This window comes from Ascaphus truei, chromosome 6, assembly GCF_040206685.1.
Source record: "Ascaphus truei isolate aAscTru1 chromosome 6, aAscTru1.hap1, whole genome shotgun sequence".
Lineage (NCBI taxonomy): Eukaryota > Metazoa > Chordata > Amphibia > Anura > Ascaphidae > Ascaphus > Ascaphus truei.
In genome coordinates this window covers 103,841,672-103,864,552 of record NC_134488.1, presented here as the reverse complement: position 1 = coordinate 103,864,552, position 22,881 = coordinate 103,841,672, and the positions used below count along the sequence as shown (strand labels likewise).

The window sequence follows — 22,881 nt, the reverse complement described above, 5'->3', positions numbered from 1 at the left end:
CTGATCATGTAGTAAGAGTTGAGGTGCAATACTGAAATGTTCTGTTCACGATCAATAGTTACATTTCAAGCAGATCAAGGTTTTTTTTACACAAATTTAATAGAGAATCTATGGTTCTAGATAACAAAAACCACATGCTTCATTGTAAAATTTGTAAGCCCCCCTACTGCAAAACCACTTAAAAAAAACACACACAAGCAAAAGAAAAAAATAATTCAGTTTAAAGACAAACATGTAGATTTTGATATTGACCCGTACTGTAGACCAGGGGTGGCCAACCCCAGTTCCAAAGGCCACCAACAGATCAGGTATTAAGGCTATCCCTGCTTCAGCATAGGCGCTTCAATCGGTGGCGCAGTCTTACTGAGCCACCGATTGAGCCATCTGCGCTGAAGCAGGGATAGCCTTAAAACCTGAGCTGTTGGTGGGCGTTGAGGACTGGAGCTGTCCACATCTGCTGTAGACTCCTAAATGTTATTGAGGTGGTAATTGAATTCATTCTTGCATACCTGTTATCAGAGCCTGCAGCCCCTTGCATTTCAGAGTTAAGCCCAACAGCAAAATATGTGTATCCTACCCACCCACCCTTATCATGCACTATTATGTGCTGCACGTCATGTAGCTGTGATAACACAACGTAGAAAGTCAATGCATGCACTGAAAGGTGGCTCCGTGACAAAGCCGTTCAGTGAAGGGTTAAGGTGTGCTAAATGTACATGCTTCTTAGCTGCTGGCATGTTTGAGTTTCTATTTTCTGTTTCGGCAACACCCAGAGCACAGCACTTTCATGTGCACAAACTGGGGAGGATAGAAGGGAGTGTACAGACTAAAGAGAGACGTGAAAACGTGAAAAAGACAGAAAGAGCAAAACTGGGATCGTACAGCACCCTGAGTTTACATGGGAAGACTTCAAAAGGTGTTCAGCCTATGTAATCGCTAGGGCAAATTGAAGTTTGGTAAAATTCTATACTTTACCATATTTGCTGATTTCACAGACTTTATTTAAATAAAGTATTCAATATAAATATAAAGAGAATAAGAGCCATTCTTCAGTAAAAAAACAAAACAAAAACGAGCCCACTTTTAGAGTTGCTATGCTATATTACTCATTAGAATGAGTTACCTTGCTGATAAGACCGGTGATCATTTTTTTGCAGGTGCACAGCTAAAGTAAACCATATTAATCCCATGTAACATTTGTTGCAGTTAAATCGTTTGTATACATTCTTAACAATATGGAACAATCACTCTTTGAATCTTAAATTCTTACTAATAAAATCATTTCTTAAGACAGAGGTGGTCAATTCCAGTCCTCAAGACCCCCCCCCTTAAACCTCCCACCCCCTCAAGTCAGATTTTCAGGCTTCAGCACAGGCTGAATGACTGAGCCACTGATTGAGCCACCTGTGCTGAAGCTGGGATTTCCTGAAAACCTGACCTGCTGGGGGGTCTTGGGGACTGAAGTTGAGCCCCCGTGTCTCAAGCCAAGTGAAGATAATATGCCCCTACATTCAACCCCATGTAAATCTTGTAACCCTTTCTTCATTGGTAGGACGGTTTGCAATTCTGTGCAGGACCTTCTGACACTCGAGATAAACATACATGTTTAAATATACTCAATGCTTTTTTTCTAGGAAAAAGGCGAGGGAACTCTGACGTGAGGATGGGACCGGTGGGAATTATTCTTGGACATGCACAATAATATACACTTCGCTTCGAATCTATGTTATTATTTCTGTAAATAATAAACATTATATTGTAATTGTTTTATAAAACAAAGAATTATTCTAATTTTTTTTAGATTATCACAATAATGGTATAAAATGTACCACATGGTTTATGGAGAAAAAAAAAAAGGTACAGGAACTGCCCTGATTATACTTCAGAAATGTCTCCCTCGCTCTGGATTGATTACCTTAAATCAGGAAATGCTGGAGAACAAAACAGGCAATGTTGTATCCTAGAACGACTATCCTGTTCCTTCTTCTCGCTTTAGCTACGAATGTGGAGCCCTTTCAAGTGAATGTATAAGGAGGATCTGACTCTCCCCTGGCAAAACCAGTTTGTCTTGTGACAGTCGAATAGGCTTGGGATTTGGCACCCTTCTGAGACATGATTACTCAAGGTTGGATTAATGGGTTATACACATTGGATATAAATGTCCCATCTACCTCCCAATTTATACGCACTTCTAGCTATGTCAAATCTTCTTCTGTGTGACAGAATGGAGACCCCAAATCCCCTTTAAGTGTGGGTGCTGCACTTGTGCCCGCTTTCACCTCCACAAATAAATAAAAGGAGCTGTACTGTAGGATTATTCTGTTTGGTATTTTAATGGGCAAAGGATTGATCACCCCAAACATACAACAAGGCAGACCAGGGCAAGTATCTGTCATGTAAGGTTCTGCGTTCTCTAGGGTGAATTAGTCTTGTAAGGTTTTTAGCATACAGAAGCTTTCTGTCTCATTATGCAGTACAGTGAATTACATTATGGGGTTCAGTTTAATGGGGAGAAACGTTTTAAATCGTGAACATCCTATTGGCGCTACCATCCTTTTGAGTGCTGGAAGGTCCAGCATTAGCAGGTCTTGCAAAGCACTGTGGGTGTATCAGCACTGAAGTGGTTATTAAGGTATTGTAGGAGAGATCTATCACATTCAATAAAACCTGTTCAACTCAGAGCTGCAATCCCCTGGCTGTAAGCCTGCATCCCTGTTCAGTGTCATTAACTTGTTACCTTCATACTTTGTTGTGTACGGACATGTTTACATTACTATGTCATGTTTTTATGGGCCATTCTTAACTTTATACCTATAGTTCTTGTGACTTAGATATCGGGGCTCATGTAGCAATAATTAGGTTAGGTCAATGGTCGAAGTGCCATTAAAAGTAATAGTCATGTACCCAGACCCTCCAAAATGTTGTGGGTATAAAATAGGTACCACTGTTGTTCCTCTGCTCGTGCTGGATGTAGGTACTTCCAAGCAATCCCCATGGAAGTCCCATAACCTATATAGTTTCCCGCACACAAACTTTCGGTATGGTAGGCACAGCTAGTCTTACAGGAGCAAAAAACATGTAGTGTACAAGCTAAATAGGCACAGTTGCAGGGCATAGTACCTGGGTGTAATACAGGACAATGTATTTTTTCTTAAATAGGTCAAAGCTAAAGAAGTGGATGCTCAGATTAGCAAGTAGAACGGTAACATATCTGTCGTCTAAATGTAGCATAGGTTGAACTTGATGGAAATGTCTTTTTTTCAACCTCATCTACAATGTAACTAAGGTGGCTTCTCTAAAAATACTGGACACAATGGTGAAAGGTGCGACGTGCTTAAGACATAAACACACCCCTCTCATTGCTCCATGCTGTTTCCTCTTCTCCGTGGCCCCATTCCCAGGCTCCTGACACCTCGTCCTGATTGGCTGCTGCTGGGTAATGCAGCCTATCAGGATGGAGGAAGCTGCCCTGCCCCTTAGCAATAGCCCTGCTTTCTCCCTGCTTGGGGAAATCCTATGGCCCCCTAAGGTGATCAGGTCACTTTGTCCAGATAGGTAATACCGGACACATACATGTCCTATTACCGCTAATTTTTCACTGGACAGTGTCCAAATACAGGATAGTCCGGTTCAATACTGGACACCTGGCAACTCTACGGTGTAACTATGTAAATATCCCCACATACCATCACACTACAACCACTGCAACTAATATCCTGGTGACACTTAGTGCTTGGTTTGTCTGACTCAGCTGACTTAGTAAAATTATTATATTCCTTTTTGGATAATTTCAGGGACAACTTTGTCATCCTGTTTGTTTTGCTTTATCCGTGGCACATTTTTATCCTCCTCGTCACAAAGGTTGTTTTTGATGTAATTGTCTATTATTACCAAAGAAAACAACACCATCTTGTAAATTGCGGGAATACACAATAAACAGAATGCACACAAGCCTCCCTGCACATATACATTCATGCATTTACTGTTAATTATAGGCTAAAGCTGGTAAATTGTGGGCATTATTGAAATCCCTGCTCCGTGATTGGTTACAATTCTGGGCATTATCCAATCAGTAATGGCCCGGAATTTTTGGCACCTTGCCAAGTTTTTCAGCCAATCAGCTTTCAATTCTCATTCACAAAGAGTGAGATCAGCTCTGAGACAGGGGAGGTGATTGGACAGGAGGCAGCAGCAAGGCACTGACTCATCCCCCACCCTGCCTGCAGCCAGGCACTGACTCCTCTCCCTCCCTGCCTGCAGAGAGCTCTGCACAGGAGAGTGAGGGGAAAGGTTTGTGTGTCTGTGTGTGTGCTTTGTGGGAGTAAAGGGGGCAGCAGAGTGTTTTATTGGTGTGTGTCTTCTGTTGGTGTATGTTTTGTGGTTGTAGAGGGGGCAGCAGAGTCTGTTTTGTGGGTGGAGGAGAGGTGCAGAGTGTTTTGTTGGTGTGTGTCTGCTGTGTGTGTGTTTTGTGGGTGCAGGGGGAGGGGCTCAGTGTGTGTTTTGTGGGTGGAGGAGGGGTGCAGAGTGTTTTGGTGTGTGTCTGCAGTTTGTGGGTTTACAGGGGGGCTGCAGTGGGAGTAGGGAGGGGGCTGCTGGTGTGTTTTGTGGATGTAGAGGTGGCAGCAGTCTGTTTTGTTGGTGTGTGTGTCTGCAGTATGTTTTGTGGGCAGCAAACAGCAGCTCGCGCATGCGCCTGTCAGCACGTCCTGAACAGCAATACCGGCTCCCTACCTGTACCAAAGCTGTGCGCAAGCGGGGAGACTATAGAGCCTGTTACAAATGCGTTATTTACATCAGTTATGCACGTATATAACGATTGCAGTACATTACATGCATCGATAAGTGGAAAAAAGGCAGTGCTTCACTTTAAGTACATTTTCGCTTTACATACATGCTCCGGTCCCATTGCGTATGTTAATGCGGGGTATGCCTGTACAGTACTATGCATGCATGGTTCTCTGTGACACTACCTGCATCAAATCCACACAATGATGTTGGTGGGGGGCTGCAATATGTCCATATGTAATGCTAATGTTTGTGCTGGGTTATTAGAAGACCACTGTGCATTTGCAGCATTAGACAGCTCATTGCTGTAAAACAGGGTCATAAATACTTTAGTGATTTTATGTAGCCTAATAATGCACCCACTTGTGGAGAGCTTTTGCATTTATATTGTGCTATAATCTTTAACTGCACCTCAAAGCATATAAAGGTGTGAGTGGGAGTCATGCAGTCTTCATTTACTCCCAGTGGTTTTTGCCATAAATACTTAATCAGAACACAAATTGCTAGCTATGTAATCACGTGTTCAAGACTAGCCGTGTCCGGTCACACCTTCATCTGATAATCTGTCCGGTTTGTTATGGGTGTCTCCCAGACTACTTGAAAATCAATCATAATCAATGTAGCCGTTCATTAACACCTAACCTACTAGCTGTGACTCTGCTTTGCTCTACTCAGTCGCACAAACACATAGAATTGCAGGTGCCATGGCATTATTTAAGTAATAATCCCTGAAGAACAGGGCATTATTGGCCAGTAATGCCCTGTTCTAAGGGGATTATTACTATTATAGGCTCAATGCAGGTTTTTTTTTTTTTAATTTTTCATAATAAAAAGTTCAATTTTTGTAGTTGTATTACTTGTATTAATATTGATTTTTATCAGCATTGTCTACATTCTTATGCTTTTACTGCAAGTTTATTAAAAGGAAATTGTACATACACACAGCCCCCTCTATATACTGTATATATATATATATATTTGCATGTCATTTCCCAGAATCCCTTGCTGCAGTGGAAGTGCTGTATGCTGGGTGATAATGGGGAAAGGCGGGGTTGCAGACCTGCCTAAGACATGCAGATGAGCATACAGTTATATTTGCATATTTGCTTTCCTGTGGAGGGTTTTTGTCACTTTTTTTACTCACCATAACTTAACTCAGTATTATGGTTTAGCCTATCCCATAGCCTCTCTTGCATTCACAGTAAAATCAACCCCACATTGATGAGACCCATCAAGGTCGTAAGAGCACCTGATCTGCACTGATGATTTTGCACCGTCCCCTATTTTTCCCGCACTTTGGACCCCCTTATTGCCTTCCGCTGAGGGGACAAGCCAATATTTTTTCACCCGCCTGGCCTTGCAAAGGGCCGGGCGTGCACTCGTGCACACTTTTTTGTGTCGTCTGTCAGAGCACTTCCTGCACTGCATCACACAGCGCACAGGAGCACTTGCACTATGAACTTTTTTTGTTTGTTGGTGTCGGGTTATAGTCACCTTTCTTTCTTCAGAGAGCGAGAAGACTAAGTGCTGGTCGGTGGTCACCCCTCCTTCGGGAAAAGACTACGGTGGGTTAGTAGGCGTACGCTGAAAACCCTAAAGACTTGGACCCTCCTGCGGCGCCTGCTGCACTAGGAGGGAACGAGAAGGACGTCGGACTCTTCGGAGGAAGACGTCATGGAACCGGACTAGCCTACTCTTCGGAGAAGACTGTCACATGTGGAGCGCACCTGGTCTCACTTGACCACGAGCACGGTTTTTGAGGTGGAATCACTTTTTCACTACCCGGGCTACAAAAAAGAAAAAGCTGTCTGTGGGTGGTTTTCTGGGTATGTACCTTAACCCTGGCTGTGCTCAAAGCTGTGACCATGCAGCAAGCTTAAGCCTATAGGGAACCATGTTAAAAATGGTTATTGAGGCAAAAAGTGACACTGTGTGCTCATTTGCATGTCATTTCCCAGAATCCCTTGCTGTAGTGGAAGTGCTGTATGCTGGGTGATAATGGGGAAAGGCGGGGTTGCAGACCTGCCTAAGACATGCAGATGAGCATACAGTTATATTTGCATATATATATATATATATATATATATATATATATATATATATAAATAATATTTAGGTTAGGTGTTAATGAACGGCTACATTGATTATGATGAGTATATGTGTATGTATATAGAGAGGGGCTGTAGTGTGTGTGTATGTATGTATGTGTATATATATATATATATATATATATATATATATATATATATATATGTATATATATATATTAGTATATAGAGGGGGCTGTGTGTATGTGCAATTTCCTTTTAATAAACTTGCAGTAAAAGCATAAGAATGTAGACAATGCTGATAAAAATCAATATTAAGAATATGTATACACACACACACACACACACACACACACACACACACACACACACACACACACACACACACACTGCAACACCCCCTCTATATACACAAAGATACTCTGCGGTCCCCCCTACACACTCTGCAGACCCCCTCCTCTACACCCACAAAACACACTGCAGCCCTCCTCCACACCAGTGGGTTTTTTGGTATGTATTTTGTAGGGTGGATTGAGAGAGAGTGGGGTAATTGACGGAAGGTAGGGGCGAGAGGGGGGCAGGAGGGAGTGAATGAGGAAAAGGGGGAGTAAGTGTGAGGCGCAAGGGATAAATACATGGGAGGGGGAGAGTTAGAGAGATGGATGGGACAGAAATACATGGGTAGAGGGTGGGAAATAGAGGTGGCTCGTGAGGTGTGAAATGTTGTGACTGACCCCTGTCGAACCTAATATGTATCAGTGAGATAGGGGTTCCCCGAGATTTTTCGAAATACTTCAAGGGTTCCTCCAAACAAAAAAAGGTTGGAAATCACTGCTCTACACTAACAAAATACACACACAACAGCCCCCCCCTTTACACCCACAAACACAGAAACACACTGCAGCCCCCTGTAAACCCACAAAACTGCAGACACACACACACACCAAAACACACACTGCAGCCCTCCTCCACCCTCTACACCCACTGACACACACACACACACACACACACACACACACACACACACACACACACACACACACTCTCTGCAGCCCCCCTCTATACCCACAAAACACACTGCAGAGACACACACCAACAAAACAGACTGTTGCCCCGCTCTACATCCACAAAACACACACCAGCAGCCCCCCCTCTGCACCCACAAAATGAGTGCAAAACAATATAAGAATAAACATTAGGGGAAGAAAGTCTCTGCATTGATGAACATTTAATCAAAATGAAAAGGATTAAAGCTGTGAGCACAGATCTTTATACACTGGCAAATCTATAGTGGGAATGGGAGATGCCACCCCCAAAAACATTGCTGCCACCACATTTGGTTGTGCCAGTCTAGCTATGTTGCAGTCGCATGTCCCCTGCTCATGCAGCAACCCTACAGGTATTTGAGAGAGCTCTTCACTGGCAGAAGAGCCACCAACACATTAGAAGAACACTTCTCTTTGACAATGAAGAGATTGACACTTGCTATGAATGATCATACTTTTTTATTATGTGTCTTCTAATAATTACACTGGTTAATACAAGCCTATAGCGGCATTTCAGGCTCAAAGTCTAAAATGCTTGAAATAACATTCATTTTAGGGAACATGGATAGCAAAGCACATTGGGTGGCTACTATGAGACCATGTAGCTATCAGGTTTCTACAGCCCTGCTCCCATACATTGAACCATCTCAGCTTCCACCTACATATGGATACCTACAAAGACCACTGCCTCCAATCTTGCTGTGTAGGCACAATGGGGCTGCTACTTTTACTTGTGACGGAATGTAAAGAAGTCATCAGACTGACTGAGATTTTAACCTTGGGCAATACCATAACACCTACATGCTCCCCTAATTATCAGGGGTACGTTTCCAATACTATCAAGTTAAAAAGCATGTTACAAAGTGATTTACTGTACCAGTACCTCTGGGCCTTCCTAGCAGTAAATACCAGGTTTAAATTATACCATCAATTTACCCCTGATATTCCTCCTCTTAATGCCACTACATAACAGATGTGGGAGGTGCTAACGTAATGTGCTAGGCCGCGATTATAGTGCATGCGAGTGCCGACCGCGTGACATCACGCGCGAAACATGCACTAGGCTAGAGGCTATTGTGAGGCGATCAGTAGGCGTGGCAGATGCGTCACGTGGCTGGTTTGCCCTCATTGGCTGAACCGCTCATGTGATGCGCCCGTCGCGCGGAAAAAAAACTATTTGAATTTTATTTTCAAAATTCGCGCGGTCGCTCTTCACACTCGTGCACACTATGGGTGGCCTCATTGAGGAACACACGTGTTCACGCCGCGTGCGCCTGCACTATAATCACGCCCTTACAGCTGGCACGTTATTTAACAGTAGCGCTTTTTTTATTGAAAACAATAGTCAAATAGATAACACACTTTAACATGTTATTTTTTTAAAAATTATTTTGTGGTTATAACGTCTTCTACATCTGTACATTACAATGCATTATATGGTTCTGCAGCACTGCGGTGTTTAACTAATCAGTTCCTAAAGAGAACAATAAATTCTGCATCTGGGTTACCCTGACATCAATAAAACACTTCCCCCTAGTTACAATTGTATGAGAACTCTGAAACCCGGATCCTGTACCGTACAAAAACTATCCGAAACCAGACTTCACAAGCTCTTGCCAGATTCGTCAGATTACTTTCATTACCTTTCACAGTACATGGACCTGTGGCATGTCCTGCACAAACACACACATCATTCCATGTAGCTATGGAAACCCATTTTTTGCAAGCCTTCCATCGTCCTCGCCCAGTCACTGCTATTGCAAGACTAGCTAAGTTGGAAAGAGCCCAATATTTATAGTAGATCTTAATTTGTTGGTGAAACACTTTCCCAACAAGAAGAAACATAGCAGACATAAGAGACGCAAGATATTTCCTTTCCCGGTGTTTGCACAGAGACAGAGCGCTGCTTAACTCCTTCAGCTCTGCTCGAGACATGCAGCATACACAATCTTCCTTGGAAACGTGCCCGCACATCGACTTTTTGTCCGCTTTGAACGTAAACCCACAGGCATTCATATGTGACCACATTCATCGTACAGGTAGGGTTGCCAGGTGTCTGTTATTGAACCGGACTGTCCTGTATTTGGACAGTAAAAAATGAGAGGCAATGCTGGACATGTATGTGTCCGGTATTACCTCTCTGGACATAGTGACCTGACCGGTTTGAGGGGGCGGAGGATTTTCCTCAGCAGAGAGAGAGCTGGGCTGTTGCTAGGGGGCTGTTCAGCTCCCTCCATCCTGATTGGCTGCATTACCCAGCAGCAGCCAATCAGGAGAGGTGTCAGGAGTGTGGGGGTGGGACCAAGGAGAAGAGGAAACAGATAGAAGGGTGTGTGACAGATATAATGGGGCAGCTTGAATTAATAACTGCAAGGGAGCAGTATGATATCATAGGCATTACTGAAACATGGTGGGATGAAACTCATGACTGGACAGTTAATTTAGAGGGTTATTCTCTTTTTCGGAAGGATCGAACAAATAGAAGGGGAGGTGGAGTATGTCTATATGTTAAACCAGATCTAAAACCTATTATAAGGGATGATGTCTATGAAGGGAATGATGAAAATGTAGAGACTTTGTGGATAGAAATTAGCAGTGGGGGTAAAAGTATAAAGAAAATGTTTGTGGGAATATGCTATAAACCACCAAATATCTGTGAGATTGAGGAAGCTAAAATACTTTTGCAAATGGAGAAGGCATCAAAACTGGGTCATGTTTGCATAATGGGGGATTTTAATTTTCCAGACATAGACTGGGGCAATGAGATTAGCGTTACAACAAAAGGGAACAGGTTTTTGGGGGTGCTTAAAGACAATTATATGACCCAAATTATTGAGGAACCAACCAGGAGAGGGGCAGTTCTGGATTTGGTCATATCAAACAATGTAGAAGTAATAACAAATATTCAAGTCCTGGACCATTTGGGTAACAGTGATCATAACATGGTCTCATTTAAAATAAATGATCAAAAAACAGATTACTTGGGTTCAACAAAGACCTTCAACTTTGGAAAGGCAGATTTTAATAAACTGAGGTCTAATCTAGTAGTAATACAATGGGATGATGTTTTTGCAGGGAAAATGTAGAAGATAAATGGTCAGTCTTTAAAACATTGTTAGAAAAGCACACTTATCAGTGTATACCCTTGGGTAATAAGTATAAAAGAAATAAGTCAAAACCAACGTAGGGGAGGAAATGGACAAGAAGAGGAAGGCGTTTAGATTCTTTAAGTCAGAAGGGGCAGAGACATCGTATCCGAATTATAAGGAATGTAACAAAAATTGCAGAAGGGCAATCAAATTAGCAAAAATAGATAATGAAAAAATCATTGCAATAGAAAGTAAGGTCAACCCTAAAAAATTCTTTAAGTACCTTAATAATAACAAAAAAATGAGAAAAGAAAATATAGGACCCTTTCAGTGTGAGATGGGTAGGCAGATTATTGGAGATAAGGAAAAAGCTGAGGTATTAAACAAATTCTTTGCCTCTGTGTTTACCAGGGAAGAATCAAGTTCAATAGTAGTGCCGCAGGAGGAAGCCACAACCTCCATATTAATGAACAATTGGTTAACTGAGGAAGAAGTTCATAAGCGACTTGAAAAATTTAAAGTTAATAAGGCACCTGGCCCCGATGGCATACATCCAAGAGTTCTCAAGGAGTTAAGCTTAGTAATAGCAAAACCATTATATTTAATATTCAAGGACTCCATTTCCACAGGCTCAGTACCACAAGATCGGCGTAAAGCAGATGTGGTGCCTATATTTAAAAAGGGAGCTAGATCACAACCGGGAAATTACAGACCTGTAAGCCTGACTTCAATAGTAGGGAATATACTTGAAGGTTTAATACGGGATAATATTCAGGAATACCTAATGGAAAATAAAATTATTAGTAATAGTCAGCATGGATTTATGAAGGATAGATCTTGCCAAACTAACCTTATTTGTTTCTTTGAGGAGGTAATTAGGAGTCTAGACCAGGGTAATGCCGTTGATGTGGTCTACTTAGATTTTGCAAAGGCTTTTAATACGGTTTCACACAAGAGGTTGGTGTACAAAATAAAGAAAGTTGGACTCAGTAATTATATATGCACCTGGATTGAAAACTGGTTAAAGGACAGACAACAGAGGGTTGCCATAAATGTAACTTTTTCAGGTTGGGCTAAAGTCGTGAGTGGAGTACCTCAGGGATCGGTACTGGGACCCCTGCTTTTTAACTTGTTTATTAATGACCTTGAGGTTGGGATCGAGAGCAAAGTCTCCATCTTTGCTGATGATACTAAATTGTGTAAGGTAATAGAATCAGAGCAGCATGTAATTTCTCTTCAGAAGGACTTGGAGAGACTGGAAACGTGGGCAGGTAAATGGCAGATGAGGTTTAATACAGATAAATGTAAGGTTATGCATTTGGGATACAAGAATAAAAAGGCGACTTACAAATTAAATGGAGATATATTGGGGGAATCCTTGATGGAGAAGGATTTAGGAGTGCTTGTAGACAGCAGGCTTAGCAATAGTGCCCAATGTCATGCAGTAGCTGCAAAGGCAAACAAGATCTTATCTTGCATCAAACGGGCAATGGATGGAAGGGAAGTAAACATTATTATGCCCCATTACAAAGCATTAATAAGACCACACCTTGAATATGGAGTACAATTTTGGGCACCAATCCTAAGAAAATACATTATGGAACTAGAAAGAGTGCAGAGAAGAGCCACCAAATTAGTAAAGGGGATGGGCATTCTAACTTATGAGGAGAGGCTAGCTAAATTAGATTTATTTACATTAGAAAAGAGACGTCTAAGAGGGGATATGATAACTATATACAAATATATTCAGGGACAATACAAGGAGCTTTCAAAAGAACTATTCATCCCACGGGCAGTACAAAGGACTCGGGGCCATCCCTTAAGGTTGGAGGAAAGGAAATTTCACCAGCAACAAAGGAAAGGGTTCTTTACAGTAAGGGCAGTTAAAATGTGGAATTCATTACCCATGGAGACTGTGATGGCAGATACAATAGATTTGTTCAAAAAAAGGTTGGACATCTTTTTAGATGGGAAAGGTATACAGGGATATACCAAATAAGTATACATGGGAAGGATGTTGATCCAGGGATTAATCCGATTGCCAATTCTTGGAGTCAGGAAGGAATAAATTTTTCCCCTTAATGGGGTTTTTTGTTTGCCTTCCTCTGGATCAATAAGTATAGATATAGGATAAAGTATCTGTTGTCTAAATTTAGCATAGGTTGAACTTGATGGACGGAAGTCTTTTATCAACCTCATCTACTACGTAACTATGTAACCCCTGGAAAAATCCTCCCCCCCCCCCCCAAAAAAAAACGGACAGGTGGGACTGCTGCTCTAACTAAGCGTTAGTGGTATTGTGCCCCATATCAAGAAATATCAACTTCTTAGGCAAAGGTGGGTTCACTTCAATTTAGAAAGCGCTATGCAAATGTAATGGGTATTCCCTGTGAATACAGACACTACTACCTGCTGTGTATACCTGTGTGGCTCTCAGGAGCCTAAGCCTCCGCTCGGGGAGCCTGGGGTACATACATATAATACAATCTCGTGGTGCAACGCCTCCACCTGGGAGGGATCCCAACGGAGTGGGAGGAGGCCCTCACAGGAAACAATCACGGTAAGCAAACGGTTGTAAAACAGAACAGGCTTTACTGCATATATGAGCATAACATTTACTAAACACATTAACGGTTAGCACTGCATAAGGATATTGCATAATCCCCACACCCACCGTGTACCCCCACACCGTGTCCACAGAATAACCCCCCTTGTCCCGTGGTCAGCGCTGCCACTATGTGAGAGTACTCTCGTGTGTGCACGTGCGTAACGTTACCTGCCCAGTGCGACGGCACCTGGGCGTTAAAGACTCTTCACAAAGGATCAGACGACTTTAGGGTGATGTCCGGTTCCTCCGGGGAGAAGATCTGTGAGGGCGGTCCACCCTTGGTACGGTTCCGCTCTCTCTGCTGAGCAGGCTTGATCCCAAGCCTCTGGATGGAAGCGCAGCGTCCGCTGTGTCCCTAACTGGCTCTGGATAGTAAGGGGCAGGGTCCCTAACCTGGGGCCTATCCCTGAAACCACTCAATACTACTGGTGGCTCAGGGCTATCTGGGGCCTAGGGGGCTGCTGGCCTAGTGCAGGGAGTCACTGACTCCTGCACCCTACCTCCTTCCCCTAGCGCCGACTGCCTTGCTGCAAAACCCTGCGAAATGTATCTAATCTCCTCTGCAGGGAGATGCTACAGCCCTATTGGCTCCCTTGCGTCACATGGGGTCCCCTAAGGCTCATGGGACTTATAGTCCCTAACTAGAGCCCTCCTCTGATTTGCCCCCATTCGCGCGCTTGTCTTGCGCATGCGCCAACCTCCGTAGTTGCCACTGTATGCCGCGACCCATTGTGCATGCGCAACTACATTGAAAATGGCGGCGCCCTGCTTCGGGAGTGCCGGGAGTCCTCGCAATGCGATCGCGGCCCTAGCAACCTGCCGCACGCGTCCCCGGCAACCACCGAAGCAGGATCCTACCCGCCCCCACTCTTGCGATCGGCCGATGGGACCGCCATGGGGCTCGGCGGCACCCGCGATCGCCAGCAAGGTGAGGGGGGGGGGAGGGGGGCGACAGGCAGAGGGGGACCTGGCTACACAACATTTATACTATAAAAAGGGAGGGCTTTAAAAAATAATAAGAATAATAAAGCAATGAAGCTATAAGTTTGTACATAAAAAATGTACTGGTGCTCTGGATTTTTAAATAAAAATTAGTGTTTATCCATGCCATGTGGCACCGCAACACTTTGACCTCTCATAAAGGCCAAAGTCTACCCCAGTAATATCTTCTAGAACAGGGGTCGTCAACGCCCTCCAACAGGTCAGGTTTTCAGGATATCCCGGCTTCAGCACAGGTGGCTCAATCAGTGGCTCAGTCATTGACTGAGCCGCTGATTGAGCCACCTGTGCTGAAGCCGGGATATCCTGAAAACCTGACCTGTTAGAGGGCCTTGAGGACTGGAGTTGAGGACCCCTGCTCTAGAACAAGGGGGGGACGCAAAATTTTCTGGGGCGGCACGGCGCTCTTCCCCACAACATTTAAAGTAAATGCAGTGGGAGCACGCGTGGCCTCTGTAAGTCCCTTACCTTGTATCCGGCGGCTTCTGGTGACGCGCCGTCATGGCAACATGGCGTCAAATGGCGGAGTGGGGGGTGCAGAAAAAAAGTTTGCGCACCCCTGCTCTAGAACAAGGCAGCAAATCCAATTGAAAAAGTATTTGTGCCATTACAAATGGCAACATTTTTTAAAACTAGACGTTGCCTCTTTGTTGGTCAGTTTGTAGAGACGGAGCTTACCACATACAGTAGCCCCCAAATTGTATCTCCTCTCCCAGCTCTTTGTGCAGAGATAGGTTCCAGATACACAGTAACAATGTTGAACTGCCGTTCTCATTCTCAGCCTTTGATCCACAAGGCAACCCCCTCCCCCCCCGCTACCTTACGTCTGAAAAACATGCAACAGCTTAATAATAATAACAACTTTATTTCATATAGCGCTTTTCTCCCAATGGGACAAAGCGCTTCCCAATTACAGAACAGGTTAGTGATATGCGCTCCAACATTTGCGTCCAGTATTGATTCAATAGTATAAGTCCTTTATAAAGATGCAAAGGATAGGTAACTGGGGCTAGTGAGGTATATAAGCAATGACCATAGCACTTGAGTGACTATATAATCAATATGTAGGGTGTTTCTGATGAGACAGAGGCCCCAAAATGGGGTCGTAGGCTCCTTAAGGGCTGCGACGTCCTGATTGGCGTGAGCTGGAGGGTCGGATAACCCCCCTTCCCCCACGGAGTGGGAAGGCTGCTTGTCCCCTCCCATCTAGGGGGAGGGGGGTGAGAGGGTATAAAGAGAGGGTCCCTGGGGGGAAGAGTCAGAGCTAACGGAATTCCCACCCACCCATCCCCAATGTTTGGCTATTGTATTAAACTGTTGTAATGTTATATTAACATGATTTGTATCACACAGGAGCAGTTTGTCTCCTCGTCACAGCGGAGCTGCCGCGCCAGCCAAGCTCACGAGACGGAGAACGGGCGAGGACTTTAGGGTCCGCCTGTCAGCTGGAGCCCCTAGAACAGCGCGGCAGGCTGGAGGCGCCGGCTGTAGGGCCGGGCCGGCCTATGCCCAATCAACGCTGGTAAAAGGCTGGGCGCCAGCTTTACGGCTGGGCCTAAGCTGACCCTAGGGGCGGGAGGGGGAGGGAAGCAGCCCAACATCGGCTGAATGAGGATCTCCCCCTCCCATTTTACAGTGCTTTTGGGCGGGGGGAGGGAGCGGGCCAATTGCTGGCTGTCTGGGCAAGGATCTCCCCCCCATGCACATGATACGGGCGGGGGGAGGGAGCGGGCCGATTGCTGGCTGTCTGGGCAAGGATCTCCCCCCCATTTCGCATGGATCCTGCTTGGCTGGCGGGCAGGCTGGTTGATTTTAACAGCGGGTGTTAAAATAAAGCTGTGACCTTTTCTTCCAACCTTGTGTGGTGTGACGTTATTTGGTTTAGCGTTACAAAGGAGGGGCGGCGCTTAAAGCCTTTATGTCCCTGAAGGTTAAAGGGTGAGATTGAAAAAATCAGACCTAAAACCTCATTGGGAGAGTCCTAGATAAACATAAAATAATAGTGTACTCACATATAATTGCCCCAGTCCTGTGTATCTTGGTAGGCGTGCAACCAGGAGAATGAGTAGAAATCCAAAGGAAAAAGCACTCCAACGCACAGCCAGAAATAGAGTGGTTCCCAAGCAAAAATACTAATAAAATATAATCTTTATCGGTCTATGTTTAAAGTACCAGCAGGTACGAAACGCGTAGGAGGGGACTTACCTCCGTTTTTTTAAACATGGACCAATAAAGATTATATTTTATTAGTATTTTTGCTTGGGACCCACTCTATTTCTGGCTGTGCGTTGGAGTGCTTTTTCCTTTGCGCTTCACAATTACAGCATAGTGCGCGCTACGCAGCACATAGGAGCCGACACCTGGAATTGCACCAGGTTTCCCTGATTAAACTCCGTGTCATGTTTCTCAGAGTCAGTGCCTTTACTCACTGAGCCGCTCCTTCTCTCTTGCTCATTTCAAGCCATGCTTCTTTATGCCGAACTATTTTAATGCGGGTTTGTAAATGTGTTGGCTTCTTTTAACCTTGTCATCTTTCTATTATTTTCTGAATCCATACCTTATTGTTACACACGGCATGAAAAGCACTGACACAGAGGGTAAGGCCGTCACCTGGCTCCGCTTCAACAAATAAACTCAGCAAGTCTTTACACTAAGTGCGGGAATTAAGAAGCCCAAAGGGAGGCTCCAACAACAGCTTTAGTCAGTGTGGGTTTTAAATCCAATATTTCAATTAACAAGCCTGCATTGGCTATTATATTGTTATATACAGTACAGTTCAAGCAGGGCCCTTTTCCTTCCCTAATTCACGAAGGATTTGGGCAGGGGGTCAAAGTGCACTGGTACAGGAGGTACAGAGTAGCACTAATGTTTGATTAGAAATCCACACTTCCACTCCCACAGTATTTAAGAATAAGTCATCCCATAACGGTCTTTCTTTGGCTTTACTTAAGGCAAACATAACGCAAACTTTTTAGAAATGGGGTTTGAAAATCTTTGAGTGCCCCAGGACGTGGTGCCCAGGGTTACCCTGTGACCTATTCCACGGGCGGCCAATTCCAGTCCTCAAGGGCCATCAACAGGTCAGGTTTTCAGGATATCCGTGCTTCAGCACAGGTGGCTCAATCAGTAACTCAGTCGTTGACAAGAAAACAAACTAAAGTGACTGAATTTACTTTTTTGCTAATGGGTTTCTTTGTTTATTGAAATGGAGTAAGAATTGAGTGTCATTTATTTTTTTTAAAGTCCAATGAATTTGTTCCCAGTTGGTATACAGTACATTCAACTGAGTCACTGATTGAGCCACATGTGCTGAAGCAGGGAGCCACTTGTACTGAAGCAGGGATATCCTTAAAATCTGACCTGTTGGTGGCCCTAAGGAAGTGAGTTGGCGACCCCTGAGTTAGTCTATTGTAACTTGTGTCCAATATACTGCAGTAGAAGGCAACATTACTAGATTACCTAGAATGTAAACAAGATATGCAGTTTTAGCTACTTACGTTGCCAGTACGGCATGTAGATTTATAAGCTGCCTCTAGCTAGTGAAAGGAATGGAGCTATGAATTGGGATGTCTTAGTCACAGGCAGAACCTATGACATCAGGCACATTAAAAGAATTCAAAAGAATCATGAAGAGACAATAAAGCAGTATATACAGGCATACCCCGCTATACGGACCTTCACTTTACAGACTCTCGCGAGTACGGACGTATTTGCAATAGCACCGTTCCCCTGTGTCCGTACGCTCGCTTTACAAGTACGGACAATTAATCAGCCCTACAGAGCACCGTAGTTGTGTGACGCGCTGATTCCCCTCGCCCTATTGGAAAACGGCAGCTCGCGCATGCGCCTGTGCGTAGGACACTGTCACGATGACATCAACTTTTATCAACACATTTATATTTCTGGGTACTTGATTGAACAGAACAAGTGGCAAAATAAATTGTGATTTATTTCCTTAATAGACAAACACACGACATCTGCAGAATACACTTAAAACCACACTCACTGGGATCAGGAAACGAAATAAATTGTCCTTGGAACGAAAGAAATGGTCCTTTGCTTGCCAGTGCAAGAAATGCAGCCTTGGTTTTAAAAGGCCTGTGGTTGTTAACCCCTTCACTCCTGGACTGGTTGCTGCTGTACTGGAACAAAGTCTTGCATCTTTACATCATGGATTAAAATTCAGGAATCACACTGGGAAATACCTGGGAAGCCACAGTTATAGACTGGCCAAAGCTATCTTTAACATGTGGATCCAATCCCCTCGTGGGAACAAAAAAAACCACGAATAGCCAAGTGACCCACAGTTCATAAGACCGGTCACAAGGGCTGTCCGGTGGGCAGGGCGCATGGGTCAGGTTGACGCCCATGCCATTTAGCATACATGGGCTACACCCATTTCTTGGGACCACTAAGTCTGATTTTTGACCGGAGGGGTCACTAGCCTGACATCTGCTGTGCATCAGTATGTCAGTTTTGTATACATTATGGGTCTGCTGGGTCTTTTCATAACTGACACTCTTTTAGACAGGACAATGCTAATCAGCTCAATCTCTTTGAGGATTGGTCATAAAAATACCGAAGCTCATTCACCCATATCACAGCTGGATGTCCAAGTAATTCCTGCTTGGACTTACAAAAAAAAATACCTCCTGCCTTACATTTAAGATCTTCTATCATGTGTTGGTTAGAGGGTATGGCAAGCAATGCATCTTGTCTTTTACCCTCGCAGACAGGGAATGGACTGCAAATGGGGAATAAAAATGGCGGGGACAGGGCAACAACAGTAATGCATGGCAAATCAGGTATTAACACTTTCCTCCCCGTCACACCTCCCCCACTCAAGACGCAGGGACTGCCCTGACCACCCCGTCCAGTGGCTGGGCTGACCTGCCAGCTCTTGAAGTTAGTAAGTGCTGAGGGCTGTCCTGGCGGGAAAGGCCATCAGCATTACCATGCTCACTTCCCTTGTTGTGCTGGATGGTGAAGTTCCACTCCTGTAAGGCAAGACTCCAGCGCAAAAGTTTAGCATTTTCCCCCGACACCCTCTGTAACCAACTCAAAGGATTGTGGTCAGTTATTACTGTGAAATGTCTGCCATACAAATAAGGCTGTAACTTCTTTAGAGCCCACACTATGGCCAGACACTCCTTCTCAATGGTGGCATATGCCACCTCCCTGGGCAGCAGTTTGCGGCTTAGATATACTACCGGGTGCTCATCACCCTCCTCCCCCACTTGGCTAAGTACAGCACCAATGCCAAAGTCTGAGGCATCAGTCTGCACCAGAAACATTTTTGCATAGTCTGGAGCAGCAAGTATAGGAGCGCTGGCTAGTGCAGTCTTTAATGCCTGAAATGAGACCTCACAGGCAGGAGACCAGACTACCAGCACAGACTGTCGCTTCTGGTCAAGTCAATCAGGGGTTTGGCAATGGCGCTATACTGAGGGACAAACTTCCTGTAGTAGCCTGCGGTGCCTAGGAAAGCCATGACTTGCTTCTTGGTTTTGGGAACGGGCCACTGCACTATAACTTCCACCTTTGCTGGTTCTGCCTTTAGATGCCCGCCACCCACTCTGTGCCCTAGGTACAATACCTCTTACATCCCTACTAAGCACTTGGTGGGTTTCAACGTGAGTCCCGCTTCCCTAATCTTGGCTAGCACCGCAGCTACATGCACTAAGTGTGAGTCCCACGAATTACTAAAGACAGCAATGTCGTCCAGGTATGCCCTTGCAAACCCTCCAGCAAGCGATTGACCAGGCGTTGAAAGGTAGCCGGTGCATTTTTCATCCCAAATGGCATCACTAGAAATTCATAGAGGCCACTTGGGGTAATAAATGCAGACGTCTCTCTAGCCTCCTGGGTCAAAGGGATCTGCCAGTACCCTTTACTGAGATCCATAGTCGTCAGATACCTTGCCCCCGCGAGTTCATCTAACAACTCATCCATGCAGGGCATGGGGTAGGCATCTGACACTGTGCCCGCATTGTGCTGCCGATAGTCCACACAGAACTGGGTGGTTCCGTCCTTCTTAGCCACCAGGACTACCGGACAAGCCCAAGGGCTCTGGGATGGTACAATTACCCCTAGGGCCAGCATCTCTTCTACCTCCCTCTCTATTCTGCCCTTCACCTCTGCTGACACTCTATAAGCATGCTTATGCAGAGTTCTCAGATCCCCTGTCAGCACTGGGTGTTCTGCAATGTGTGTCTTCCCTGGCTTGTCTGAAAACAGAGCCCTATACTTCTCTAGCATAACCCTGGCTTCTGCTCTCTGACTGACACTCAGCTGAGCCCCTATCTCCACCTGCTCTATGGTGCCTCCCTGCCTTTCCTCCCCCAGGAGATCAGGCAGAGCATTGCTCACCGGATCGCCCATCGGTGGGCTGCAAACGGCCAGCACCGACTCCACACTCGGTGCTATGTACTCCTTCAGCATGTTGATGTGATAAGTCTTATTTCTCCCTGTCTCAGCATCTACCTGTACAACATAGTTGCACTCGTTCATCTTTCGCAGTACCGGATACGGTCCCGACCAGGCAGCCATTCATTTGTTCTCCCGAATGGGCTTGAGAACAAGTACGTGCTGTCCTGGGATGAACTCTCTTCTACGGGCATTCTGATCATACCAAGTCTTCTGCTTGGTCTGAGCAGCCCTAAGGTTGTCCTGTTCCAACCCAATGAGCATCTCTAACCGGTCTCTGAGATCTATCACATACTGAAGCACAGAAGCATCAGTAGTGTTAGTCTCCCCTTCCCATCCCTCATGGAATAGGTCCAGAGGTCCACGTACCTTGCGACCATATACTGTAGCAGCTCAAAGGGAGAGAAGCCTGTGGATTCTTGCGGTACCTCTCGGTACGCAAACAGCAAATGCTGCAGGTGAATCTCCCAGTTTTTTCCCTCTGCCTCTATAAATGTTCGCAGCATCTGCTTCAGGGTACCATTGAACCTCTCACATAGTCCGTTGGTTTGGGGGTGGTAAGGGGTTGTGCGCTGGTGCTTCACCCCGCACGCCTCCCAGAGACACTGGAGCAATTCACTCATGAACTGCGACCCCTGATCGGTTAGGATCTCACTAGGGAAACCTACCCTAGAAAAAATGGCTAACAGAGCTTTAGCTACTGCCCTAGCATCAATACTGGCAAGCGCTACCGCCTCAGGGTACCGGGTGGCAACATCCACCACCGTGAGAATGTAGCGCTTTCCTGACCAGCTGGGAACCATGAGGGGTCCCACGAGGTCCATAGCTACCCGCTGAAAGGGTTCCCCTATTACCGGTAACGGGTTCAGGGGTGCCTTCACACGGTCACCCGCCTTACCTACTCGCTGGCAGGCATCACAGGATCGGCAGAACTCTGCCACCTCACTGGATGCCCCCGGCCAGTAGTAACGCTGCAACAGCCGGGCTCGCATCCTAGCGACACCCTGATGCCCCGCTAGTGGAATGGAGTGGGCTACCCGCAACAACTGCTGCCTATATTCCCGGGTACCACTAGCTGTCTCTTCCCCGTCCATACCTCATCTAACCCGGTGGTCCCTTGCTCTCTGTATAGGAGCCCGCGGTGCCGCAAGAAGTAATCAGACCCCTTGCTTGGCTTAGACTCGGACGCCCGCAGTCTCATGCCCTCCAAGCTGGGATCAGATCGCACTGCATCCCAAAACTGGGCACCTAACTCTGGCCACCCCCCGGTCACATCTGAGTCAGGGGGACAGGGAACAGGTACAGGGAACAGAAAGTCAGTGTCAGAAAGCGACTGAGTCTGGCTTACCTGTCTGGTCTCTGCAGAGACTACTGGAACTGTAGGTCCCAAATGCAGGGGGACAGGGGCTGGTTCTGCTGCGATCCTTGCTGACTGGCTCCTGGTGATCGCTGCAACAGGTGCCAGCACAGTGGTAAAAACACAGGTAACGTGTCCTAGGTCGTTACCTAGCAAGACCTCAGCATCTAACCCAGGCAAAACCCCCACCTCCCTCATGCCACGTCCGGCACCCCAGTCCAAAAAGACCCGGGCAACCTGGAGTGACCGCGGTCCTCCATCTGGCATGGTCACTTGCATCCCGGTGCCCGGGAGCAAATCCTCTGGCCGCACCAAATCAGGGCGAACCAGAGTCACGGTGGCACTGGAGTCAAGCAAGCCGTCCGCCTGCCAGTCTCCGATGGTCACCTTCCGCAGATGCTTCTGACAGACATCGTTGGGCTGCATCCCAACTGGAGCAACCTGATGTCCCCCGCTCTCAGCTTCTGGTCCTGAGGTGGCAAGTGCAGTCTCTCTGCTGGGCACCCCTCTGTGGGCTGGTTCC

At 45.6% G+C, this 22,881-nt stretch overlaps 1 protein-coding gene across 3 annotated transcripts in view; it reads right to left on the bottom strand.

Moving 5' to 3' along the window:
- The window catches only part of EPS8L1 (EPS8 signaling adaptor L1), a 104,661-nt gene that overhangs the window by 30,385 nt on the left and 51,395 nt on the right, over window positions 1-22,881 (bottom strand). The window contains exon 1 of one of the 3 annotated variants that reach the window (XM_075605479.1): window positions 1,916-2,071. The exons of the other annotated variants lie outside the window; for them this stretch is intronic. The gene's annotated coding sequence lies outside the window, so the exon portion shown is untranslated. Of the gene's footprint in view, window positions 1-1,915; window positions 2,072-22,881 lie in introns of those variants that run through there. 3 annotated transcript variants of the gene reach the window in all.